Here is a 26,309-nt window from a genome sequence, read left to right on the forward strand (position 1 = left end):
CTAGTAAAGTCAAAATCACTTAATCTATAATCCATGCAAGTGCCATTTAACCATTTATGTTATGATCGATCAAGCAGCAGCGTCCAGGCACTCCCGCTCGGCGTCGGATTCAGATGATAGAGACGCCCTCTGGGCCTCTTCTCTTATCGACCGATATGGGCTTTAGGTTCCGCTACAATTTCAACGCGTACAGAGATAAGTTCCTTTTTATTTCTTTATTGCTTGCCCTCAGGAGGAGGAGGAGCAGCAGCAGCAGCATTATGTCGCATTTCATTTGTGTAACGCGTGCGCGTTGGTGAATGGTTTAGTGGAAATGTGGAAGCGATCATTTCATTAGCGTACCCCCCGGTTTGCGGGATGATTGTGGATTATGATGTGGCAGAGTTGCCTTGGCTTTTGTACTGCGCCATTGCTGCGACCCAGCTGACGGTCGGTCGATCGTACGGCCATAAAAGCAATGACAGCACGTGCAGCTCGATAAGGCCCGGGATCGCGATCGTGTTGAAGTTAATTTTCGGTTAAGATGGTCGGTCGGTAGTAGGAGCTACGCCACAAGCTCCGAAGCCCTGCAGCGCTTCATAAAGATTAGGCATAAGTGAAGTGTACGAGAGGTGCATGTGGAGTCGTAGAATGCCGGAATGAAGGTAAGTGCCCGCGGAAAAGCTGATCATCTAATGGCTGAAGAGCGCTGGGTGGTGTGGTGCTCAATGTCCTGCTAAAGTGAACCGATAAGGTACGAAAGGTATGCCATTCGACAGGCACGTTCGTACTGTTCATAGGACATCTTTGAGCCCTCTCTATGCGCCGCTTAGAGGCAGTGATGTCTGTAAAATGTTGAACAGGTTTTTGTGCTCATTTCAATTATGTTCACAATGTTGTGTATCTTGCGGAATAAACAATATTTTAATAACATACCTCGAAAAAAAAATGCATTTTTTCAACAAAATGCAGTCAATAGTTTATAAATATAAAACTGGTGATGTGTAGAAACACTTTGTGTATGGAATAACTTCAATTAGTTTCAACGAATATAATTGAACAAACAATAATAAAATCTTCATATGAATGAGCATTTCTTGAGGGGGAATTCGGTATTTTATTTTATTTCTACCCATTTGCTTTTTACATTTTTCTATGAGTGCTTATCTTTTCAAGAGTATTTTGTTAAATTTTGGGATCAATCGAAGAAAAATTGTCAAAGATATGGATTTTTGAAAATCCACCTTTCATACAAGGCTTGAGGCGTTTCCTAAAACCAACGTTTTCAAAGTCGGTGCCCATCGTAGCATAAAAAGTACTGGACCGATCGATTTGAAATTTTGAACACATAATCTGTGCACTATTTGCCAGGTAGCCCCGTCGAGTTTTTGTAAAAATTGTTGATCTTTTTTTTTATTTTATTATGTAAAACTCGTTTTTTGAGGCAACATCGAAAAACGCATCACTTTTTCAACTTCAAAAATCTGCCAAAAATCGAAAAAAGGGAAATTTCACAAACACTCGACGGGGCTAGCTGGATAAACTTATAATCTAACAAAAGAATATTTAATTGTATATTTCTGATGACCCAGCACGTGGCTACGATGGGCAACGCAAAAAGTACATTTTGGATGACTTGCCTTTCTAGATTGGATGCCATGAACGTATTTATTAATAAATCTTCTTCAAAATAGAACCAAATATTCTTGAAAAGTTTAAGTTTAATATGACGTTGTTTTAAAGTAATGAAGTTGAATTGTTACGTTTCTAAAAATCGTCAAAAATAAGCCTTTTTTTGACCCGAAATTTTTAAAAACAAAAACAGGGCGCAGAGGGCGGAGTTTACCGGCCATCGCTGTTCGCTGATTGGCTGGATGGTCGAGAGAGAAAGAGACAAGAACATGCTGCCTTCCTGCTCGCACAATTACAAAAAATGGAAAAAATCATCAAATTTTGTACTGAAAAACTGAAAATTAAGGGAAAATTTACACTAAAATCCGAACTTCGATTCAATTTACGTGTAAACGAAACCATGAAAAGGTTTTTCCACCTTTAAAGCGAGTCCAAAATCCACAAAATCCACACACAAAAATAGTACGATTTCCTGTTTCTTGGGAACGAAGACGGAGACAAAAAAAAGAAGAAAAAAGGAACCGGCCAAACCCGTCCCGGCCCGACCTCACCCGTCCCGGCCCGGCCTCGCTCGTCCCGGCCCGACCAAAAACCGGCCAAGCGTCGCTCGGTGGCCGCTCTTCAGTCTTCAGTTGAGTTCAGTTTTCGAGAGGGATAAGACGGCGTTTTGTGTGCGGTCCGGAGATAAATGTGTGATCCGTGTATGGTTCGGAGCTGGAGGTGACTGATCGGTAGTATGGTAGCCTCGAATGCAACGACTCCTTCCATCATTAGTTTGTCTGAGTGATCGGCAGTTGGAATTGTGAGAAAAGTGTCCGTAGTGCTGTTACAAAACTTCTGTAAAGATCATTTTCATTTCGTGAGTGAAAGTCGTAGCGAATCTAGCAATCGTTACATTGCAACAGGATCCCTTGGGTGTGTGCGAGTTGTGAAGAGATCCAGTAAAAATATCGTTCGTTAAATAACCTTTTCCACAATCGTGAAGTGACACAAATGCATGCATAGATTTTGTGTAATTGTTGATGGTGAAATGTTAAGTTAGAGCTGGAATCAAATCGAAAGAAAGCGACATCGTTGAGTGTAGTTCGCTGTAAGGCTGTGAGTTTATAACTGGAGTGCTAAGGAAGCGATCATTTGTCCGGAAGGAGGTTCCATGATGCGAGATTCGAGCACAAAATGAAACTGTCGTGAAGGAAAACATGTAAACTAGAGTCTGTTGAGCACCACATTGACAGGAGCCTGAACTGTAGCCATTAAAAGTCCGCTCCAGCGAATAGCACTAGCTCCTTGGCCTAATGCAGCAGCGATACGGCACCGTTTTGCGGTAACAAGCTCACCACGTTTGAATCGACGGCAGACGGTAGTGACCAGCGACAGCGTGTCAACTTCATCATAGGTAAGTTAATTGATTTGTACCATTACGAACCAGGTGTCCGCTCCGGCGTCCTACAGTCCTATAACATTATTTTCACACCTTATTTACGATAATGGAAGATGGTAGGTTGGTTGGTTGGTTGGTTAGTTGAGTTGTACAACTACTACCGTCGCTCCTTGGCTCTAGCCGTTGATGGCTGAAGGCCACAAAGCGCACCAACCAACGGGATCAATCGGGCGACGGATGAAGTTGCCCATTGGTTTTCCCTTGGTCTCCACTACACCAATGCTCTCACTCATAGATCATTAAATTTAATGACTCCAATTAGGGGACAACATAGCCGTGGGGTCGATGCAAAAGGCAAAAGGGAGCAGAGCTGAGCTCAGCCAATCAAGCGAGATCATAATCTGCGGCTCAATAACTATCCGGAAAATGGCTACCGATAGCCAGCTGGAAGGCGAAGAACTCACACTTTGTTGCTAATTGACAAATAAGGTCAGAAGCTCGAACACGGAGACAAGGGGTCCTGATCGATGAAAGCAATGGCGCTGGAATTTCAATACATGGCGGTATGAAGGGCGAGTAAGACATCGTTATTAGCGTGCTACATTTTTGACGAACTTTTCGAGGATGTTTGTGAGAGCATTGCAAACGGTTCTTGTTAAAATATTTTTGCTATTCATCAAAAATGCGTCGGAAAAATGAGCCTGAAACAGTTTCTTGAAGAATATTCCCTTTGATGGCTAATTGAATGTCATTTTATTTAGTTTTAATATGGTTTGTTTGGATGGAATTTATTCGAAAAAGTAAAGAGGAATTAGAAAACGTGAAAAGGTATTGTTTTGATCTTGTTGTTTAGATGTTGGTCAAATTATTTATACTGCAATACATTTTAATGTTTTTTAATTAACATTCTTTTTGTTGAATTGCAAACAGTAATCTTAAGATGTGTAAAAACAAAATAACTTTATTCTTTATTATTTTATTCTTTTACTTTATAAATTTAAGCACTTTGAGTTATTATCTCTTACATTTTGTAACGGACTAATTAATAGAATAGTTAAGGACTTTTTTCTAATACAAACAGCGTTACAATGCAATGAAACCATCATTCCACATTAGCAAACTCAGTTTGGTGTGGTTTCCAGAAAAAGTTTTCATGATTTAATATTTTCCTTGATTAATTTAACCAACAATATTAGTTTAGCACGAAACAAAGAACATGTTCATACAAAACCATTTGTGCTTGATCTTATAACCATTTCTCAATAATTCAAAACGAAGAATATAAACCGAACTGTTCCCTATTCCCACAAAAGACCAGCACACTATTCGTATTAAATCCATTTCATTCATCATTTCGTTTTACTTGGCTTCGGTCGTGAATCATCATTTCGGGACAGCAACAGACCAATACATAACCCTCCAGATCCCGGCGAGTAGTTGATCCATTCATATATTTTTGCGACATGATTCCTTGTTGTGTCGTGCGGTTCTAGTTAGCGATCCGATCAAGCCCACCTATGCACGTGAAGGGTAGATCAAAGGCAATTGGCCGCACAACGTTTCGGACCCACAACATTAGGCTTTGATCGCGAAAGATCAATCGCAGGCGCAGGCAAGAATGAAAAGCTTCGCGATCAGTGATGAATGTAGATCGGCGATCGAGGATGTGTATGGGAGAGACAGAGACAGAGAGAAACCGAGCGTGGATAGAATGAAACAAATCACCAAAATGACAAATAAGTAGAATAACAAAAAAAAAAAGGAAGCAAACATGCAAACCGAACGAAAGGCAAACAAAAAAAAAATGTCGAAAAATCCGGGAGCTCTCCATCAACACGGACGACCACCGGGCGTTTGATCTTGCACGCCCCGGCCGGTCGGCCAGCAAGATTCCGGCGTTCTCTGGCCTTCTAAAAACCTTTAAGTCCAAAATCGTGTATCTATTTTGGCGGCAAAAATTAGTCAAAGTCGTCCGTCGGCACACCCGCCCGCCGGTGCGTAATGTCCGCGACAGCTGGGAGGGAGCAGGGCAGGGGCCACCATGCTGCGAACCGCGAACATTCTTCGCCCTCCCGGATAACCAGTTTTGCATGCGATCAGCAGCAGCACCAGCAGCAAACCGTAGCAGCACCCTTTCCGACCCATCGCGATCGAGTGATCGCGCCGGCGGATGTCGTGATTGTCGCGAGAGTGTGTGCGAGACCGAGGAGTCCGAAGAGCTGGTGCACAATCCTCATCACTACCATCGGCCGGTTTTTTCGGTGGCATCTTCGGGAGGGTTGACATTTGCTGAATGCTTGCGCCCTGTCACGCGTCACTCGCCGACGGCGGTCAGTCAGTTCAAATCCGTGGCCAGTGTGCCGGTTCGTCGGATCGCTGAATAGTGAATGAATTGGAGCATGAATGAAACGAATTAACGAAAGGAACTGTTGTGTGTTTTACTGTGCAAAAGGGACAGGAGATGGAATCGAATTTCGTTCCGAGGTACGGCCAGTTGTTTAGCTGACCAGACCAGACCACACCAGATCAGAGAGGTTCCATTTGAAGTCACCTCAAACCAACCGTGTCACCGTGTGAGTGATCCAGAGACGTGCTGAGACTGTGGGACAGTTTATGTTTAAACCTTTTTTTTCGTGAACCTCGGCGAATCGGGATGTGCAGCTAATGGATAGCACCATCGGTATCGTCTCTTCGGCAGTTTCTGTTCTGTTCGTTCTCCTTTGCCTCTGCCTTAGGATGCCTGCGGTTTGATGCCGGGCTGGAAGTGATGATGGTGGATCAATCAAACCGATGTGTTGCGATCGTAAAACCTCTTTTACGACTGTTTACATTTTTATCTTCTCCTTTGCTATCGCTCTCTCTCTCTCAAGCGTGCTTTCTGTCGCGGTTCTGCGGTCAGGGTGTTGGCTCCGGTATCCCTCTTTTATGGATTCGGCACGTTGAGGTGTTAAAGGCCCGGAGTCGATCTTGAACGTTGAACGTATCCTTCTGGACCGAACTACAGCTCGTTCCACCACGATTATTCGCACTGTATTTGCAGCACGTTTTGGGGGCGAAAATGCGCTCCTAATGAGTTGTTCTAGGACATTAGGTTCCGAAGCTCGCCCGAGATGCTAACATAATGACGCTGCAACACTAAGAGCGCCGTTAAATGCTTCCTCGAGTCCACTAAACACCTCGAGCACTCGCCTGAGTGGAATATGATGTTCACTTCCTCGTGCGAAAAGCATAAACCCCGGGGATACCGGCGTGTGATACCGGGAATGGCACACGATTGCACTTAAATTTGCATCTGCATCTGAAACGCTTCGCTGCTGGGGTCAGTTCGTCAAGAGACCGGTGCACCTGCGGAATGCATCCCGAGCCGAAGAGAGAAAGAAAGACTTCATAAATCACATCTTGTCTCTGTGGAATTACCGCAAATCGCATGCGCAAGGCGCATTATCGCCGCCAGTTCTGGGATTCTTTCTCGATCTGCTTAATGTTTCTGTTAATCTTCGAGTCACTCTCTCTCGTTCGCTCCTTGTTCCCTTCTCACATCACGATATCAATCGATGATGGGTTTCCAGTGTCATCGCTTCGGCACCGCGCGTCGTTGACGAATTACGATGCCGACGGGACCGCAAACCGATCCAGGGGGACCCTAACCTGTCGTCGTCGTCGTCGTTGGTCGGCGCGATGATTGATTCTTCAGCTCACGATTCCCTTTTCACCGCAATCTTCGCGCACATCTCATCAGACTCCATTTAGACAACATTATACACCGGGCACTGTCACAACAAGCGGCGCGGCTCCGGCTGTCACACACACACACGCGCCGTGAGACCCCGCGCATCTCCTTCCCTGTTGCTTCTTGTTGCTTTTTCCCTTTTCTCTCTCTTAATCTCCTCCGTTCCCGTGCCAAGGGAACGACGCTCGTAAAGCTCGTAGATCGGATCGAGAGAGAAAAAAAAAAGGTTCTAGTCTAGGCGGCGCAGACCGCGGGACCGCGAGAGGCTCCTACCGTTGCCATTTCGCGCTCGCCGGCTCAACCGGACCAGCGGACGGTCACCGGACACCGATCAAGATGACCATAATTATAGTTTTATTATGAAATAAAATTTCACTTAAAACATTATGTTCGGGCGCGGGTCGGCTTTGATGGCGTGCGGCGGCGGCCGCGGCGGCCACCGGACCGCGGACTGGTGCTTTGTCAACACCTGGTTGGGAATCATTAATTCCATTTCGATTTCGAGTGGAAGATTTCTCGCCGGACCCCAATCTATAGTGGGCCAATAGTCGACGACCAAGACGACGACGACCAAAGCGACGACGACGACGTGATGCTCAAACATCTTCCGATCGGGCATATCTTGCAAAACAGAATGAAAATCGAATCGATCCGATCCGTTCTCTCCCTCCATCTTATCAACCTGTTCACTATCTCTTGCTCTGTCGCTCTCTTGCTCCTTCTTCACTCGCGCGCTCTCTCTCTCTCTCTCTCTTCTACTGCCTGCCTGCTTGCGTGGAAATTATTCAAAATACATTGAAATCCATCGGACATTGGACACACTCTTGCGTGGCGACCAAAAGGATTCCGGGGCGGTCCGGGGCCTTTGATTTTCACTCGATCGCGATCGCGCCGGCACCGCGGCACTTCCTTTGTGTATGCGCCCGGCCACGTTCTTCTTCTTTTCCATCTTCTTCTTTTGTTTGTTTGTTTTTTGGGTGGAAGGAGGTTTTTTTTTTGGGGGGGGAAAGAGCTTTGAGCCACGAACGAGAATCCATCGCCGCAGAGCCGCAGAACCTTTTGCGGATGCTTTTTCGGTGATCCCGTCTCTCTCTCTCTCTCTCTCTCGCTCTCTCTCTGTGTCTCTCTGCCCACAACTCCTTGGCTGGCTGACTCGCTGACTACCATGGCTCCATTAGGGCTGGCCAATCCCACAATAGGCGGCCGGGATGGCGGCACCAAATCGCAAAACACATCCTGCCACAGACAGGGCGTTGCGGTCGCTCTCCCCCGGCGGCATCGCGGCATCCGGACGTGTGCGAGCGCCGGATCACCTCGTTCAGTCGCCCCCCTTGACTAATGTGTAGCGACGCGTCCGAGCAGTGATTTCGGCTTCACTTCAGCCTCTCCTTCTCCCTCAGCCTCTACTAGACGGCGAGAGCGCTTAGATGTATGCAAATTTTATGCGACAACAATTTGTTTTAATTGATCATTGATTGAAAATTTCAATTAAGGCCACTCTGGACGCTCGGTGGTGGCGTCGGCGACGGTGGCGCGGAAGAATTTTGGGCATAATTTACGACTGTGGCCATGCGGCCGGTGTGTCTCTTTTGTTCTTCTCCCCGCGAGTGGCAGTGGTATGCTTGGAATGCGCGCGCGGCTGATAATGATGATCATGATCATGATGCTTGTACGAAGATCGGCGTAAATGTCCTTCCGACTAGTGACGTGTCCAGACTGCTGTCAAATCGCTGCTGCACAATCTCCTCCTGTGTGTGTATGTGTGTATCCTTGGGGGCGCACAATATCAAGCGCGCGCCCGCGATCGCGAATCAGCATCACGCGATCGTGGTTGCTTTGGGACCGACAGATTAGCGTACCGCTAAAAATGGAGAAAACAAATTTAGATCCACTCGCTAAAAGCTTTCCGGAGGATTAGGACGCGGCGACGGCTGTCGGTGACCTACGCTCTTTCCGCTGTTCTACTCTATTTTCTAGTCGGCATGTTCTTGCATACTTTGCAGAGCTATTCTGGAAGGAGAGGGGCGGCCACAATTTGGAGCAATCGTTCTAATCTAATCGCACCGCTTGGGAAGGACTTGGCCTTGGAAAAAAAAGAGGGAAAACAAAGCCAACAATGTTGCTTCGGATCACGGGGGATCGGAATGCATATATTAGGTTATGATGATGAAGAGTAGGAGGAGGTCCCGTGAATGTCACAACGGGAAACGCACACGTGAAATTTTTTTCTCTTTTGACTGTCGATGCACCATCACGAGGATGCCAGGCCAGCCAATGCCAGATCCAGATGCACTCGGTGACGTTGAAGTGGCCCTGAACCGCAAACAACACCGAACCGAACGGCATCTCTCTCTCTGGTGGCGCTGAAATCTGGTCATACGCGAGGCCACTTAAACATCCCTCTCGTGAATGCGTGCGTGCGTATGTGCGTGTGCGTGCGTGTGTGTCTGGTGCACTCTACTTTCACCCTGCGTAAGTGCAGCGGCACATGTTCACTATCATATGCCACCCAAAAAGGCAGATAACCCGGCCCCGGCCGGCGGGCGGACAACGATCGCCGCATCTTAAATCATCATCCCTCCGGTGGCACCGGCAAATGGCGCGACACAAGTGGTCGGCTAAGTGCAAGGACTAATTTCAATAATTGTCTTCCCTTACAACGGTGGCAGCAGCGGCGGTGGCGGTGGCAACGACGGTGGCGGCAGCCGACATTCCCGAACACGATCGCACACGATCCCATGCCTTAATGTCTGCGCCGCCGGTTTGATGGTTTGTCCGTTTGAAGAGCTTTCTCCTGCTCGGCTTCCTTTTCAAGTGGCATCCACGCCACGCTAAGAAGGTACGCGCTAAGAAGGAGAAAGCAGAAGAACGCGAAGGAGAAAGATTCCTTCTGTACGCGATCCAAGAATGTGGCCATAAACGAACAGCAGCAGCAACAGCAACGGCAGCAACATCATTCCGGCGTCGCCGAGTCGCGATCGGGACGGTAATGCACGCGGTAACCGAAAGGTTCGCCGACAAATTGACGCGAAAATGGACGCGAGTGTACCTGAAATATGATACTCCCGCGCGTGTGCTCGCCAGCCCCCAAAAAAATCGCCAGATCGAACTGATCGCATCGCCATTCGAATGAAGTTATCGATGTAGGACATCTTACTCCTTGGCGCGCGCGCGCCACACCACACGCCACACGCCACACGTTCGCGTGCGATAAGCGTGCGGATCGTTTGAGATTGAAGGATCGTTTCGTACAGACAACGCGAACGCGCTTATCGATCCGTCTCCGTCTCCGTCGTCGTCTTTGGCGCCCGGTGCGATTAGTATTGAATTTCAGTCGCCGTCGCAGTCGCAGTCGGGGTATCGGAAGTGTTTAAAGGAACAGATCGTTTCGGACGCTTTACGCGCGATGCGACGCGATAGCGCCGCGCGATATCGCACACGCGGCGATCGTGTAGATCGCGATATTGCGCTCGCTATCTCGTTGAGTGGTAGTCCCGCCGGCCCGTTTATTACGCACGCACGCGTCAAGCCACGACGCTACCGGCCCACCGGTGGTAGCACTGGTGGCACCTTTTGCCCTCACACCCGTTTATCGCGCACCACCACGCGTTTTGTGAGGTTAGAGAGCACGCGCGCGCGTTCACTCGCTGTCATTCATGAGAATGGCAATGATGATGATGATGATGATGATGTGGCATTTCCATGGCACTAGGGCCAGAGCGATTAGGCGAACAAACACACGCTGAGCAATGATTTATCATCGTGTCTCATTCGCTGCCCCTCTTGGGAGTGAGCCTCATTAATCATCGCTAGCGCGGGTTGGAAGCACCACGCGCCCATCCGATCGCGTCCAGTAAATCACTCAAATGTCATCGCATGCGGTATTAGTTCCTTGTAAAGCGATGCACCATTCCGCTGCACCACTTTGGGATTGTTTGAAATAATTCCTTTGTAGCATGATTTGTCTTGCATTTAACCGAACGACAATCGGTGCTGCTGCTGCTGCTACTCATGATCCTCTTTTAATGTGCATAACCATGATAGCAACTTTCATAGTGAAGAATCTTTCATTGGTCGCCATCTGGCGAGTTGCGAAACTTTATTTATTGTTTGCAATTGTTATTTATTGTTTGCAATGCATCTTTATTTATTGTTTGTTGTCAAACACAAACCAACAATGCACTGTTAGCACTTCTTTACAGCGAATTTACAGCAACTGAGCTGAAAATTGATCGTAAGAGAGAGTTTCTTTCATCTTAACCGTAACCTGGCCACGACTTTATTCCAACCTCCTTTTGACAGTTCTTAACGTAAACGTTGCGTTCTCGTGGCTATCCACCGATGTACGATCGGTCCGTTCTAAGCCATTTTATCGTGACGCAAGCAGCGTGACGTAATTGTCCGTCCACGGCCCAAGCACACTACTAATTGCCCAGCAGTTGGCAGTTGTCTTATTTGTTCTTTTATTTCATTTCGTCTTATGGTCGGCTCGTAACTTCACATGGGCACCGGGCATCGGGCTTTTTACCTTTTTACTCCCGGAACGCACTTAACGCACCGTTTTAGAGCTTCTTCCGGGGGCCAGAACTCCGTTTTATGCGTCCATCCCAGAGGGGGCCGTCGACTGTTTTCGGTGGACGGGGGTTGGACTTAATGGTGCGCCCATGCTCCTAGGCGCATCGAGATTCATTGGGTTTGGGTGCGGGTTTGGGGATGATGACCATCATCATGCTCATGCTCATCGCGCTGGACCGCGAGTGAGCACCGCGGTCGTAGCGACTAATCATCGACTTCCTTCGGCAAATAGAGACATAAAAGGAGGAAAAGTCGACGCGATGGTCGACGATGGTGACGCTCTGATGGCACTGATAATGAGGCGCATCATCATCATCATCATCGTCGCACCGTTATGCTGTCATGGCGCGAGGCGTACAAATGGGCGCGCGCATTTTATGAGGTCCGCAGGCCCCTTCTTTTCTCCCATCCCCTTGTTCGATCGATGGATTGATTGGAAAGGAATTAAACTGTCACTTACGACGCCTGAGGTGGCGACGAGAGGGGAGTGCCGTGTTCAAGATGGCGCCGGATCCCTCACCGGACCGGTATCGGGAATGATAGGGACCTCATAAAGCTGTCCACTGGCCGGCCGCCCGGCCGGACTAGCTGCTAGCTTCAAAGGGTCAGCCAAAGGAAGATATATTGGTCGATGGCATGCAAGCTTCTCGTCCACCTTTTACGCACACACACACACAGCGATACAAACGTGAGGAATTTAAGAGAGAGAGAGAAAGCGGGAGAAGGAAAGAATGTCAACGCGCAGGACCAGCAACGCGAACGTTCTAACATTTTAATTAGATTCCTCCCCGACGGAGTGACCCCTGGTGGTGAAGGACACCCAGGGAGGGGGGGGGGGGTGTTAGCATTGGTGGACCATTTTCATTTCTCTACCCTCACCACATGCCCTCACAGTGAAGTCCGGAATGCCGAGGGCGAGGGTGGTGGCCACATAAATTTGTGGCAGCTAATGTACCGGGGGGACCAAGTGACCGCCGCCTTCGCCGCCTGCTTGGTGTCGCATGTGATCGGGTCATTGCAAGCAATTTGTCGTCATCGTAGTCACCGTTGACCGCAACCGTTGCTGGGGCGTTGCGTAAGTGGTGGTGGTGGTGGTGGTGGTGGTGGTGAGTCCCTTTCACGGCGGCCTTTTTGGGGGTTCGCCGCGAGGTCCGCTAATGGGTCCGCGGCAGAGGCGCAAAACAGGTGAAGCCCACGCAAACCTTCCTCCTTCTCCTTCTCCTTCCCCTGTCACGACACACAGCAGAAACAAAAAAAAAAGAAATGAAAATGGCTACCGAGGCAGCCACTACCGATTAATTAAGAGCTGCCTTAATAAGCTCCCTAATTTAGCGCGAAACGGCCTGGCGGTCCTGGCGGGCGTACCAAAGACGACGGAGGAGCGTGTGGGCTGCAGTGGCCAACCAACCAACCCACCGAACGACCGACCGAGCGGCCACCGGGGACCGGGAAGTGATTTTGGCGATTAACTCTTTTAAAGCTCCGGGCCGGTCGGTACGTACGTCGCATGCGATTATTCAAGTCCTGCCGAGTGCGAACCTGCCTCCCGCGCCTTCACTCTCTCTCTCTCTCTCTCTCTCTCTCTCTCTCTCTCTCTCTCTCTCCTCCTTTCTGTCCATTCGTCACCGTCCGTGCGAAAAGATCGATGGGAAGCTCGCGTTGGAAGCAGCAATTAAAGCCGCAACAACTGACCTCTGCGGTACTGCTGCTGGGCACTACCACTACCACTACTACTGCTCTGGCCCAAGGTGCGTGCTGCAAGAAGAGCTGAAAAAGCGCTCGCAGCTTCTGCGTCGCAACCTATGGCCAAAAGGTTCACGATGCTTATCGTGTTCCAAACGGCAGCAGCGGCAGCAGCAGAAGCCCGTTACAGCGCGGCAATGGAAGCTCATCAATTTTGCACTTTATTGGTGCCAGAAACATTGTACTGGCCGCGGGATCTGGAGAGTGCTGCTGTTGCTGCTGCTGCTGCTGTTGCTAGTGCTGCTCATGATGATGATGATGATCGAGGTGCTGCAGTGGTGGCGCAATATTTCATCTTTTCATTTGCATCAATTTGCAGCGAAAAACCCCCGAGACTGGAATAGAGAAAGGGAGATAGGGAATGATTTTTCCGACGAAAATGGCCACTTTCCTGAGGTTTGCGTTGCGTAGAATCCACATAAAGAAAGGCATCGTCTTGGCATGAGTCCCGGGATACTCAAGGACAACGGTCACAGTACCTACCAGCAGTGAACTGTAGGATCTGAGCAGAAAAAAGGATGAAACGATCCTCCTCCCCTAAAATTTCATAATTTCCGGTCCCGGGTTTCGAGGACCTTTTCGTCACATTTGGCCGGCAGGACAGTCGCCAAGGCGAGGTCAAGTCAACGGGAAAGGGAAAAGGCGATTGTGTATCCCGGAACGCCTCAATCTAGCGCCGCAAATTCAGGTAGCTTCAGCCTGATGGCCTGGCGCTTCCATCGACCCAAAAGATTGGACTGATCGGATCGTACACCGGATCCTGCAGGTACACTCGAGAGTCCTCTGGCGACCGTAAAGGGGTACTGGAACCAGGGGCGTAACCGATACGGAGATCCCGAGATCGTCGACATCGTTGTTGTTGTTGTTGTTGTTGATGTTAGCGAAGCGCTCATAATATTAGCTCAATTAGATAAGTGAGTTTCGTTGTTTGCTCTGCTTCTGCTGCTGCTGTTGCTGCTACCGAAACCCAAATAGTCCGACAAAAGGATCGTGACTTCTGGGCTTCTTGGCTGATGCCGGTAACGCGATACCAACGCGCGCTGATGGCCATCGCTCTGACAGCTGTAGTTTGCACGGGAGTGCTCTATTCGACGACGTAGATGACGGACGACGAGGGAGTCATTCATTAGGAAGGTGCGACAAGAGAAAAAGAGAGACACTGATGCCTAAGCAGACATCGTCATGCTCCGAACCGATGACGTTTGTGGTGACAGGTTTCTGTCTGGATGGCGGCCGCGGCGTCCCGGCGCAGACCCCAAAGCAAAGATGCGGATGATTGATGTGGATGCGTCGCTAGACGTCAACGATCGGATTCAATCGGTTCATGCATGGACGGACACACACACACACACACACACGCTGCTACTGCATAGACGCGGTGCACAAACGCCGATCGCCGGAATGCTGGTAATAGGCTTAGGCCCGGGGATTAGAGGGGCAGAAGGCAGACTGTCACAGCACCGTTCGGCATCCCGGGATCCCGGGATCCCGGGATCTAGCGACGAAACGGTAGCAGGGCAAGATGATCAGCTTCGCGATGCATCGATGAATGATTGATGTGGTGTCGACGTTGATCGTCCGATCGATCGTCAAATGCCTGCCTGCGCCCCCGGCCGGGAGGTACGGGGTGATGATGATGATGGTTTATCATCATTTGCGGTAATGAATATTAGGTGTAAATGTCAGCCAACGAAACCGCCCGGACTACCAGTTCCACCTTCATCTTCTTCTCCTGCTTCTGCTTCTGGTTCCTTGCTGCTTGTTGCATTCGTGCATACGGACTGGTTTCTGGTCCGGACCGTCATAAATCACCGCCACAAATTGGGGCGACCACTCGGGGAAGGGGGGGGGGGGGGGCGGTGAGCCAAGACGTGAGCCGCGACGCGAGAGCTAATAAGTCACCGGGCAAGTTGGTTGTGGCTTCCTCGGAGTACGGGATGCGCTGCACCGTTGCACCGATGCTCGACCGTATATCGTATATGTTGTGCGTTCACCGGTAGTGCTCGTCCGGACCAGTGTTTGCTGGTTCCAGGCGCTTACCTTGTTGGTTGTTGTTGTTGGTTATTGCTGTTTGCAGACGCGACGCGAAAGAAAAGAGAGAGAGAGAGACAGAGAGTCAGAGGGTGAGGAAGGTGAAGTGGCTGCAGGTATCGCAAATTGCCAAATGGGAAGGAAATTTATGGTCGACCCCGAAGTCGTGTCGAAGTGAAATGTTGCCCACTGGGACCACTGGGCCCGTTCCGCTCCGCTGTCCGGTGTTCAGTTCAGCCTGGTGTTTGAGGACTTCCTGCGGAGGACTTGCAGGTGATCGTGGACCGGGGACCGGGGGTAGCGATGGCAACCCCTGATCGATGGCGTAATGTTGAAGCAGCATGAGACCATTTTCTCATAAACTCCAGTAGTGGCTCAATGTCGCCCTCAGCCTTAGCCTCAGCCAGCACCAGACACTCGTGTAAAGAGCAGATCCGTGTATCATGCTGGGCCAGAAAAGGGATTTTCGTTTCGTTTCGTTTCGTTTCGAGGGATCGCCAACAACAATTCGGGTTCGGTTGGCGCCTCGGTCGCCCAGGACACCGTCGACGTAACCTTCTGTGCCCCGTTCTGCTGTTGTTATTGTACATTTTCCTCCAGTGTCCAGCGTCCTGTTTCTTCTTTCGCTTCTCCGTTGGCGCGCCTGGTGTGGTGAAGGTGTTCTATGTTGTGTGCTGCGTGTTGTAAACGATCGCGATCGAAAGGCGTAGTAAGGCCGTTCGTTCGAGCCGTCGTGAGAACCAGCCACAAAGCTGTAGCAGTGGCCAGAAGAGGAGGTTAGGAGTACACACAACCGTCGAGGGCCAACACGACGCCATCTTTTGCTGTCCTTCGCTCGAAGCGTTGGAGCTCATCTCGTTGCTGCGCGTTGCCGCAGATCGCGGAGCAACTTGTATTTGATTTACGAGACACACAAACACACACACACACACACGCATGCGCTTGTTGTGGCGATGACACGGGCATTAATATCGGGGGGGAAAAGCTGCAGCCAAGATGGCGGATTCGGAGCGTGGTGTTCTTCTGCCATTCGCGGCATACTCGCGCGGCGTATTCGTCTCGAAGGGGGAAGCGCGCGAAAGTAGGGTAATGAGAGTCCGGAGTACAGTACCGGACCGGGACAGGGCACCGGGCACCCCCTGCCAATGGACCACAGTAACGGTTCGGTAACGGCTAATTGTTGGTCCCTGAGCGCTGAGGTTGAGGCGTTTGAGAGGAATAATATTGTAAATATGCATTCCAAACGGTGTTTGACCATTAGAAGGGGTCAGAAAGGGGAAAGAGGGGGGCCTCGAACCAGAAACCAGACGCACCAGCCAGACGGATCCGTTCGGTGACGTCCCGCCGTCGTTCCGAGTTGGTTTGGCTCACGGACGATAAATCGTAGGAAAGAGCGAGCGTCGAGTAGAACAAAGCGGCCTTAGATTCCACCACTGCCCCGACGCTACTCCGGAAGTGTAGTGTCGGAACAGGAGTTGACTTGCCTTTTGCTGTCACGGGGAGGAAGGAGTGAAGTGAGGAACCCGGAGGGGAGGCTCATAATTCAACGTCGAAATGTGCGTTAGGCAGAGCACGACCGACGGAGCGAACGAACGAACGAGCGCGCGATCCGGAGCCAGACGGAGGATTATAAATTTTAATGGAACATCTCAATAATGTGCGGCCGAAAGTGAAGGCCAAACCGCGTCGTCAGCCTCATCCACTACTGGTTCCAGGGGCTGGTCTGCGTTCGTCCGCCTTCCGTTACGACTTGGCCATCGCGACCAGCAGTCCAGACTACTGATCGTCTGCTGCCACGCAACGCCACGCCAGCAGGAAGCAACCGTCCAGCCCAGCTCATCAGCAACATCATCAACATCCTCTTCTGGACAAAGAACAATTTTTGGCGATTCTGACGGTGATATAAATCGTGCGTCGCAAATGGCTTATGTATGAGTGGTTCGCAAAAAGTGAGCGCTCGAGTTCGAGGTTCGAGTTCACGTCGACGTCGCTCAAACCAGAGGCCAGAATGCACTTTTCGGCAGATGCAGCCCGGTCCGGGGGGTCCATCTGGTGTCCCCATTAGTTGACGCTCTGCCACTCACTCACGCCACGCATACATATGCTGCACATAAATTACCATTCGCTCATCATAACTCCCAGTGGCACCGGCAGCGTGTGTGTTGGCAGAAAACAAAATGGCTTAGCGAGTATAAGCGATTCGCTCATTTTGGGCTCGGTCTCGGCAAATGCAAGTGGTCAGCAGCTGCAGTGTGGTCGGGCGTGGAGTACTCCAGTCTCTGGTGTCTTCCTCTAAATTACCCTTTTTGTAGTTCAACAGCTTTTGGGTAAAGTCTTCGTCACGAGGTCGCTCCGGTGAGGTGGTGTGGGCTGAGAAATATTTCCGAGTGGATTTTTTTTGTTATGAATTGTCCATTTTGGATTCATTTGATGAATTCCTTCGACGGGCGGTTGGTGGTCTGGGTGGTGGTCGTTTGGTTTTAATTAAAAAATAATTGTAACATAATGGCAGCCGTACGGGCTACACAGATATCTGTCCATTAGCAATGCAAGGGAAGCGCTACAAGCGGGTTGGAGGGCAAGGTGGAGGAGTTGAGATTATTATGGTACGGGATGGTTTACGGAGGTAAAATGTAAACGCTAATTGAAATTTACGCATGTTACAGCTACCGCAAACAGGGAACGAATGGTCTACCATTCGTTGCTCGCTTCCCGGGGGCTGAAGGGAATTGATTGTTCGAGGACAGGCGGTTCGTGGCGTTTGCGGTCATGCCATGCGAACTGTAGTCAATTTTAAATGCAAAAAATATGATGAATCTGTGGTCAGAAGATATGCCAATGAAGGTGCATTAACGTTAATCCATTCTTAATCAGCTTACTTTGATTATCAAGATCATCGCTTTCGTGTAACCCTTGGTACAACTTGCCGGTAATTACTTGTTTTGTTTCACAAAGCAGATGAGAAAATATTGCGAACTTAAAAAAGGAGCCATGTTTGTAGTTTTTCCGAATTAAAAATGGTTCATGTAAGGATCCGATTGATCAATGATACCGTTTGTTATTGATTGGAAGTAGGAACAGCAACAGTTTTCGTTACAGTAGGAATAACCTCAAGTATCTCGAAGAACAAAGGTACTACAGCAGGTTTCATGACCCCATTTTTGAGAGAATAAAAGGGATGAAACATGATGGTCGTTATTGCCCGATGTGTTTGGTGATCAATCAGTTAAATTGTTTTTCATGTGTCAAATTTGGTGATGATAACGAGAAGCTATTGGTTCTCCAGAATTGTTTCAATTAAAATTGGAATTCCCTTTTGATTACGTATTCAAGACACTGAAATCCTGTTTTCTCTAATATGCACTTATTTTTTTAACTGCTTTGGAAACGCAATTAGAAAATACAGAGTAGAAAAATCTACCAATGCTTTATTGGTGCATTTAACATTACACTGAACTTTGAATACTCACAGCATTCTGCTCACGGTTTTATTAATTTTGTTATCGTTTAACATTTATTTCGAACTCACTCTAACGCTCACTTTAACGCTTTAACCCTTTTTAACTTTTTTAACATACTTAACACTCTTAACAGTCTTAACTCTTTTAACACACTCTAACCCTGTTAACTCTTGTAACATTCTCAACTCTCTAACTCGTGCAACCACGGTGCAACCATTTTATATTGGATCCCGTTACTATGCATTCTAGAAGCAATGGCAACTTAGGTGTACTAAAGATCAAATGCTTTGCATCTTCAAAAATTTTGGTCCAGAAAACGAGAAGAAAATGATTTTGTTTAGAGCGAACCTTACGTTTCCTCTTTCATAGCTTTTTTCTGCAAAGTGGTGAAATGATTTAATTAATACTGTGTACAGTGTGTGTTTTTAGATTATTCGATGTAAAACTAACAAATATGCTGTGGTACTCAGAGTATTTTAAAACATGATAGAGATTATCCCCCGATGTGCAGATATTAAATCCGATTAGAATGAACTCTTACTACCCCATTTCTTAGAACCTTTCGATCGCCTTTTTAAGTCTAATTAATCTTTTAGTATATTCTCTATAGTATCGATGATTAATCATAGCTTTCATTTAATAAAACTAATAAAAAGCGATTGCCTTCTCAACCAAGCATGCTACCAAGCGATAGAATGCCAGTTCCGCTTGGAGTCGGTTCTCACGGGATAAGCCGATCAAATGCTCATCTCTTGTCACCGCAGCGGCGGAATGTTTTGTCACAGGAGCAACTTTGTCGGCATTCTTTGGGCTACCCTCGTTACCCTTCTTCCGGAAAAACTGTGTCTTTTGGGGAAATGAAAAATGAATCACTCACTCGGGACTATCGGTGGCGGCTCCTCTCGTCACATTCCTAGCAGCAGAGGACGGCGCCAACGTTTGGCCGGGCCGCCAGAACTTTCTCCAATCCAGCACCAGAAGTCTCCGAAGTCGCATCTCATCGGTGAGATGTTCTGTGATCTTGACAAGTGATCTTGTGATGTGACGCAAATGTATGTGCCTGTCTCGGTGTGTGTGCTTTCCTACTTCGACGAACAGACAGACACAGCCCCAAAAGTCCAATAAATTAAATCCTCCGATTAACACGATATCGAAGCGATTTGTATCTAGCTCTGATGCTAGGATGAACCCTTCCCTCAGCTATCAGACCTTTCTCTTCTTTCTCTCTGTCTCACACACACGCACAGTCACGGCCGTCTGATACGTTCTTTGGTGACGTTGTGTCACGGTTGTGGCCGGAGGCGGCGCCGACCCTATCGGATGGCGACGGCGCTGGTGTGATCAACGATCAACGATCTGCGCCCAAACAGTTTTCCCGTCGGCAAATCACAAAGCACCGACTCACCGACTCACCGACGACGACGACGACAACGACGACGAGATACTTTCTTTCACTCCACACAGACCTCCACAGACTCCTTCGGTTCCTTGGATCTGAAGCCGAGAGTCTGGTTTTTTGTTGTCTGCTCTTTGGTGGAAAACAGACGCATCCGGCGACCAACAGCCCTTTCAGTGGTCGCCGGGAAAAGTATTGAAATGTTTGTGCCGAGCAGGAAATGGAATCGAGTTGTAAAAAGTAGAAAAAAACCCCGGAGGCTTGAGGCTTTTAACGCGGGACGATGTGAGCTACAAGTCTATTCGTTCCGAATGCGCCAGAATCAATCATTGTGTGGTGCAGTCACGGGAGAGGATCACTGAGGTGGGGGTCACCAATATGAATGGAGCCTGGGGGGGAGGGAGCCAAGAATTGATATATTCGGCTGTTTAACGATCGGTCGGCTGGCCGGTTCGGTCGGTTCGGTTCGTTTTGGGATCGCGAGGGTTTCCTCACTTAAGTCGAAATCCGTTGGCTGGAAGCTTTGTCAAAGTCTGGCTGGGTCCGGCTGATACTGTCACCCAAGTTTGGGTAACGAAGGCGAAGGTGGGTCTCAAGTAAGGAGAAGGTGGAGGAGGCCGAAGAAGATCATCAATGATCAAGCTGACGCCTTCGAGCCGTCGTGCAATCGTCGATTATCGGGCTTATTAAGAACGGAGCGGCACAGAGAGAGCAAGAGAAAGAGAGAAATGAGAGAGCGAGAGGAGGTTCACGCGATCCATTCCGTCCTTCCCCCATCCTTCCGCCTATCGCGGAGAGGAAAACAAACATTAAGGAAATTAATTGAAGTGATTTAGTTTATATAGATATGTCTTCCGCCAAAAAGGCAGATCCTCTTTGTGCGCCGTTTTCGGCTCGGTCGATTCAATTTGGTTCGCTATCAGAATGGTCAGTGAGAGAGGAGAAAGGGAGGGGCGCGGGGGGGGGGGGGAATTCCCGGGGCCACCGGGGCCAGCCACGGGACGGATGTGTGCAGCCAAGGTGTGCCCGGCGGTAATGGATTTCGATCGTTGCGATCGCGTCATCGAATCGCGTCGCGGTCGTCGTCGTCGCCGTCGTCGTAGCCATCGTGGCTATCCAATCGGAGACAAGAAAGATTTGGTAACATTTTTCAAATTTGTCGGCACGTTTGGCCGCCTCGATCTCGCGTAAGAGGTTCATATTTCTTGGCGGCTTGCGCCTCGAGCTGCGCGAAACTCCTAGCGCGACGCGACGCGACGCTCGAAGATGAGTGCTCGAGAACCGGAGGAAGGATGCACTGGTTACGGGGGTGGGGTGATCTACAGCATCATAAAAGGATCTGACGGACAGCCGAGCCCGGGGCCGGGCTCTCCGATCTGTTATTGATGGATCGCGCACTGATCGCGGCTTCGCTCGAGCCACTCATCAATGTGAGGGCGCAATGGCGCTCTGCGCGGCTGTCCTGAGCACCAGCGAACGACAACAAAACGACCGAAAAGAAATAGTGCCGGCAATGGACACGCCGACGACAACACGTCTGGGTAATGGCGCAGGAGAGAACGGCAAAAGGAAAAAAGGATGCCGCGGCCCGGCACTTACGACGACGACGATGACAACCAAGACGATGACGCTGGATGCCCATACACCGTGGTGACCATATAAAACATACAATTTCCATTAAAATCAATAAATGATCGAGTGCTAAATTATCATATAATATGCATTTTGTCGTTTCCGTCCGTCCGTCCGTCCGTTCGTCCGTTCGTCCGTCTGTCGTGGTACGGGCGGGGACGCGGCTCTCTTCTCCCGCGAGGGGAAACGGGAGGCCCACCGGCCACGCCTTGACCTCGAGAGGACCCCCAGCTTCCTTTATGCGTGGCATCCGGGGTCCGGGGCAATGGCGGGGAGATCGAGCACGTCTGGGCAACATTACAACGTCACCACCACCACCGCAGCAGCAGCAGCAGCAACGAACGCATTTTGTTCTCGGTGCTTCAGTCCACTCCCGGAGGAGGGCCCCGGATTTGTCGATAACTTTCGCCGCAGCAATCAATCTCGTACACTCCGGGCACACTCTTGGCGCGTAGACCTGGTCATGGCCCCGCGAGAGAGGCGAATGCTGTTGCTGGCGTTCCTTTTCCCTTCCCACCGGGGTTCGTCTCCTTCCGGGCCGTTGATGTCTTTCGTCGCTTGTGTGCGGTTTGTATAGTTAGGGGGGAGCCGCCGGTTTTTATGATTTGCTGCAGCAATGCAAGCAGTCTCTCGATGCTGCTGCTGGTGGTGGCCAGAGGTGCCCCGGGACCCGGGACCAGGCCAGACCGCAAAAGGCTGATCACGGGCTCCGAGCACGGGCTACGGGACGGGCTCGGAACGATCGTAAAAGCCCGAGTTCTTAAGTACACCATAATATACGGTTATGGTGATCGTAAAAATGTCTCATTTGCAAATGAGTCAATGTGTGACGAGCGAGCACACCGACCACGAAGGGACGGGGGGACGGGAAGAAGAGGGCGAGGAGCAGAAGGTCGTCGTGGTTGGTAAAGGGGTGTTGTCACCAAATCCCCAGCATCCAACGCCGCTAGCAGCTCGGTTAGCTGAAGGTGGAGGCTGGAATTAAGCCGCAGACGACGAAGCAGCACACACACACACACACCCGCACACACTCGCCGCACGACGCTGACACTAACGGGAAACGGTTTGGTGAATTAATTAATCACAACAACCGAAACCGAAACTGAAACCGACACCGCAAAAGGTTGCCGGCTAGTGGGTTAACACAATGGTCAATGGTTGCTGCTCGATTGATTCCAGTTGTTTTTGTTCGTCCAAGCAGAAATATGGGTTTCATTTTGCATTGACCCTCTCTTTGGATGTTGCCAAAAGGTACGCCAAGGTTCAGTGTGAACTACGATTGAGGTTGCTGCTATATTATGTCCAGGTGGATCGGAGACGCGTTGCCATAGTGACCGCCACTTAGCGTGGCGAGCGACGTTCATCGGTGGCTTCGGAAGCGAGAAGTAAATATTTGGGATGCTTCGGATCCTCGGGTCGATCGTCGGTGTGCGGGTGCGGCCACACGCGGTAAAGACACACACACGGACGTACACGCGCACACATGAACACACAAAGCACAAACAACAAAAGCGGAAAGCCGACACCATGTTTTCGGACATTCGTTCTGTCCTCTCGTTGTCTGCGAGCCTCGCGATGAGACGCCAATCCGTTGGCCCGCAGGAGGGGGGGGGGGAGAGAATGTGCGGCGGCCTCGGCGAAGATGTTCGTGAGTGATACATTCCTTGGAGAGAGTGAGTTGCGAGCGGTTCCATTTGAACCGCCTTCTTCAAGGGTGCGTCGAAACGTCATCGCGATGCGATGATCGGAAGTGAAGTCACCGGAGGCGCTGATCACTGGACTAAGCGCCCAACTGAAACAACAAGGACATTGGGTCGATTGGGCGGACGGAATGTACGCAATGGCCACCACGCAATGGTGTGCAACATCGATCGATCGCGTTGATGGACATGTTTATGCTGCCGGATCCATACCGCTCGATGGATGCGGTGGATGCTGTTTGGTGGAAGGGGGTGGGATCGCTGGACTCGAGTCGATCGGCGGCTCGTTAGCAATGCAGTCGGCCCAATTCCGTGCCCGGTGTGTGCTGTGTGTGTGCGTGTCTGTCTGAATGTGTCGATGATTTGCATAAGGAATTGGCTGCGCTCGCTGAATCAATTAGTCGGTTCTTTCGGCATCTCGTTGCCGGTACCGGTGCTGGTGCTGCTGCTGCTACTCCCGGACCTGCGATGATTTAATTACCATTCGACACCCGGCCGTCGGTGGCCACCGGATCGGATCCTGCGGCAACGTAGAAAGCGCAGCGGCCGCGCTACATAAGTGCGTGTGTGTTTCGTAAGCGATGCATAATTTCCATTGAAAAACGGAAGCCTTCCAAACCGAAATCGAAGCAACCGTCGTTGGATTTGGATCGTCGTCGTTGTCGTCGTCGGATTAGGTGCCAAAGCTGATGGGCTGTTGTTGATGGTTTCGTCCCGGCGTCGGGAGCAGGCCTTTTAAGTTCAACGCCCAATGTCCAAGAGCCCGGCAGACAAGGCAGGATGATGGAAACTGACTCCTCGAACTCGAGCGAAATATATGTGTGTGTTACCGTTTTTGGTCGCGTCGTCGTTTCGCCTCCAGCGAAACAGGTGGCGATCGCTGGCCGGAACGTAGCTCACGGTGGCGGCGTTATGAAACGAATCCGTGGCCTTGAGTGTCGAAAGTTGTGCGTGTGTGTGTGTGGTTCGAATACATTTTATAGATTTTCTCCAATTCAAATGACCGGCAGTGCGTTGCATGCGTGAATTGGTTAGCGATTGAGGTTAAATCGTTCCCCATTGCCAAATGCCGCCCCGCGGACGGACGGATTGATGGAGCATATTGACGGTATCGGTATTAATCGGTACCTTTTAGGTGGGAAATCCATTCGAGAAAAGTGTAGATCAGATCGGTGGATCGTTTGAAAAGGTTAGAGGGAAGAAGGATGGTGTCGTTTGGAAGTTTAAATACTGAATGTCGACACACACACATTTCGTTGCTCCGTTACTGGCCAGACGCTTGCTGGTGCATAAATGGTTGGATTTAATCAGGCCCATCAGTAAGCGAATTGATTGGTATCGGCAACGAGGTTAACATAAAATTTGCAAACATTTTCAACATCGTCCCGGTGGTTCGAATGACATTCGCAGTGCAGTGTTCCACATGATTCGATTATTTTCTAACGAATTGTATGATGTAAGAGCTATGAGAAAGCTATCGTGAAACATGACCTTGTGGCAATTGCCGCTATCGACCTCGCGATCAATAGTTTTTTTAATTTATTCATTTGATTTAAAACATCAACCTAATTTGTAAAGTTCAATTTAATGCATGGCATATGGGATATACCTTCTCTTTAGTATCATCTTATGAGTAGTGTTTGATGCGGCATAAGGCATCTAAATCACTTTGGAACTGTGATAATGTTTAATCATTAGTTTATAGCTTATAATATCGTGTTTGTAGCAATTTTTATCATTTCGATCACGTAGAGTGGAGACGACGAAATGATTTTGATGTTTGACACTCGAGGAAATATTGGAAACATGTCAACAAAAGAATTTCAATTCTTTGCATCTCGCTTTATATTTGAACCATTGTTAATCATCCATCTTTTGAGATAAATTCAATGCACATTCAATCAATGCCGAAAAGACAAACCCGACGGATGCTAGATCATGCTTCCTTGGAACATCGTATCATATTTTTCTTTCATGGAAAATTGTCTGACTCGGTCAAACTCTGTGCTATCACTTGAAACTAGTGATAACTGGAAATGACCGGATAAAAAAACGCGACGTGGTGGGTATTAGATGCAGTTCTGAACCCGTTGGCACTGCGATGGTAAGCAGTGTAAACAAGGAGCATTATCGCATGATTGTGGTTAGCGTTCCACTGTGACCGTGTTTTGAATTAAAACAAGGAACAAACTATTGGTAGATGGTAGTAGCAATGCGGTTTGATAAGTTTGTCCAATTTCTTCTGCTAATTGTTCAAAACTTTTAAATTGTTACTTTGATGTCTTGCTAAGTACTTTTATTAATTTTTCTTCCAAAATAATAATAATAGACTTCAAGGCATGTACACACATGCAAAGAGATTCTACGATTGTTAACTGCTAATTGCAAATTAAAGTTTTATTCAATGTCTTTGGCGTCACGACTTCTGATTTGTGTTATATTCGCGGCCCAACAACCGCTTTTTTCTGCTAAAGTGTTTCTATTTCGATTAAGTTAAATAATACCAAACAATTTAAAAAAAAACTCTAAATTCTAGCATTGCAAGCCGTTCTTCACCAGTAGCTTCATTTTTTTCTAGAATCGCCATACCTTACATACTCAAGAAATATTCTTTGCGATCCAAAGATTATTAAAAATTTATTTAAAAATATTAATCAGCTGAGCTGTTGCAATGCATCACTATGTTTCAGATATTACACAGAAATCTATTACTGATGGTTTTATGGCTGTCATTTACCAAACTCTCGCGGAATGCATACCTTTTTTTATCCATACTGTATATCGAGCGTTACTAATAAGGAAGAGAATATTTTCCATTTAAATGAAATTCCCTAACAATTGTTGTTCCAATACTCGCCAGCAACCATGCCGAAAATGCATATTCTAGTTGCGTTCTGAGTCCGAGACCAAACATTCAGGGGGGTTTCGCTTCCGAAAGCAGAACGCCAACGGAGAACCTACGGCGTGTCGATGTTCAAAGGGACCATGCCGCCATGGGAGACACACTTTATTGATGGCCTATCGTAAAATTGCTACGATTTAGTATCCC

General features: G+C 48.9%; 1 protein-coding gene across 3 annotated transcripts in view; it reads left to right on the forward strand.

The window, feature by feature from the left end:
- Positions 1–2,341: 2,341 nt before the first annotated feature.
- LOC125959856 (GATA-binding factor A) overlaps positions 2,342–26,309 on the forward strand; it is a 34,727-nt gene continuing 10,759 nt past the window's right edge. For all 3 annotated transcript variants that reach the window (XM_049692839.1, XM_049692837.1, XM_049692838.1), the window contains exon 1: positions 2,342–3,007. The gene's annotated coding sequence lies outside the window, so the exon portion shown is untranslated. The remainder of the gene's footprint in view (positions 3,008–26,309) is intronic.

The sequence above is a fragment of the Anopheles darlingi genome, chromosome 2 (genome assembly GCF_943734745.1).
Source record: "Anopheles darlingi chromosome 2, idAnoDarlMG_H_01, whole genome shotgun sequence".
NCBI lineage: Eukaryota > Metazoa > Arthropoda > Insecta > Diptera > Culicidae > Anopheles > Anopheles darlingi.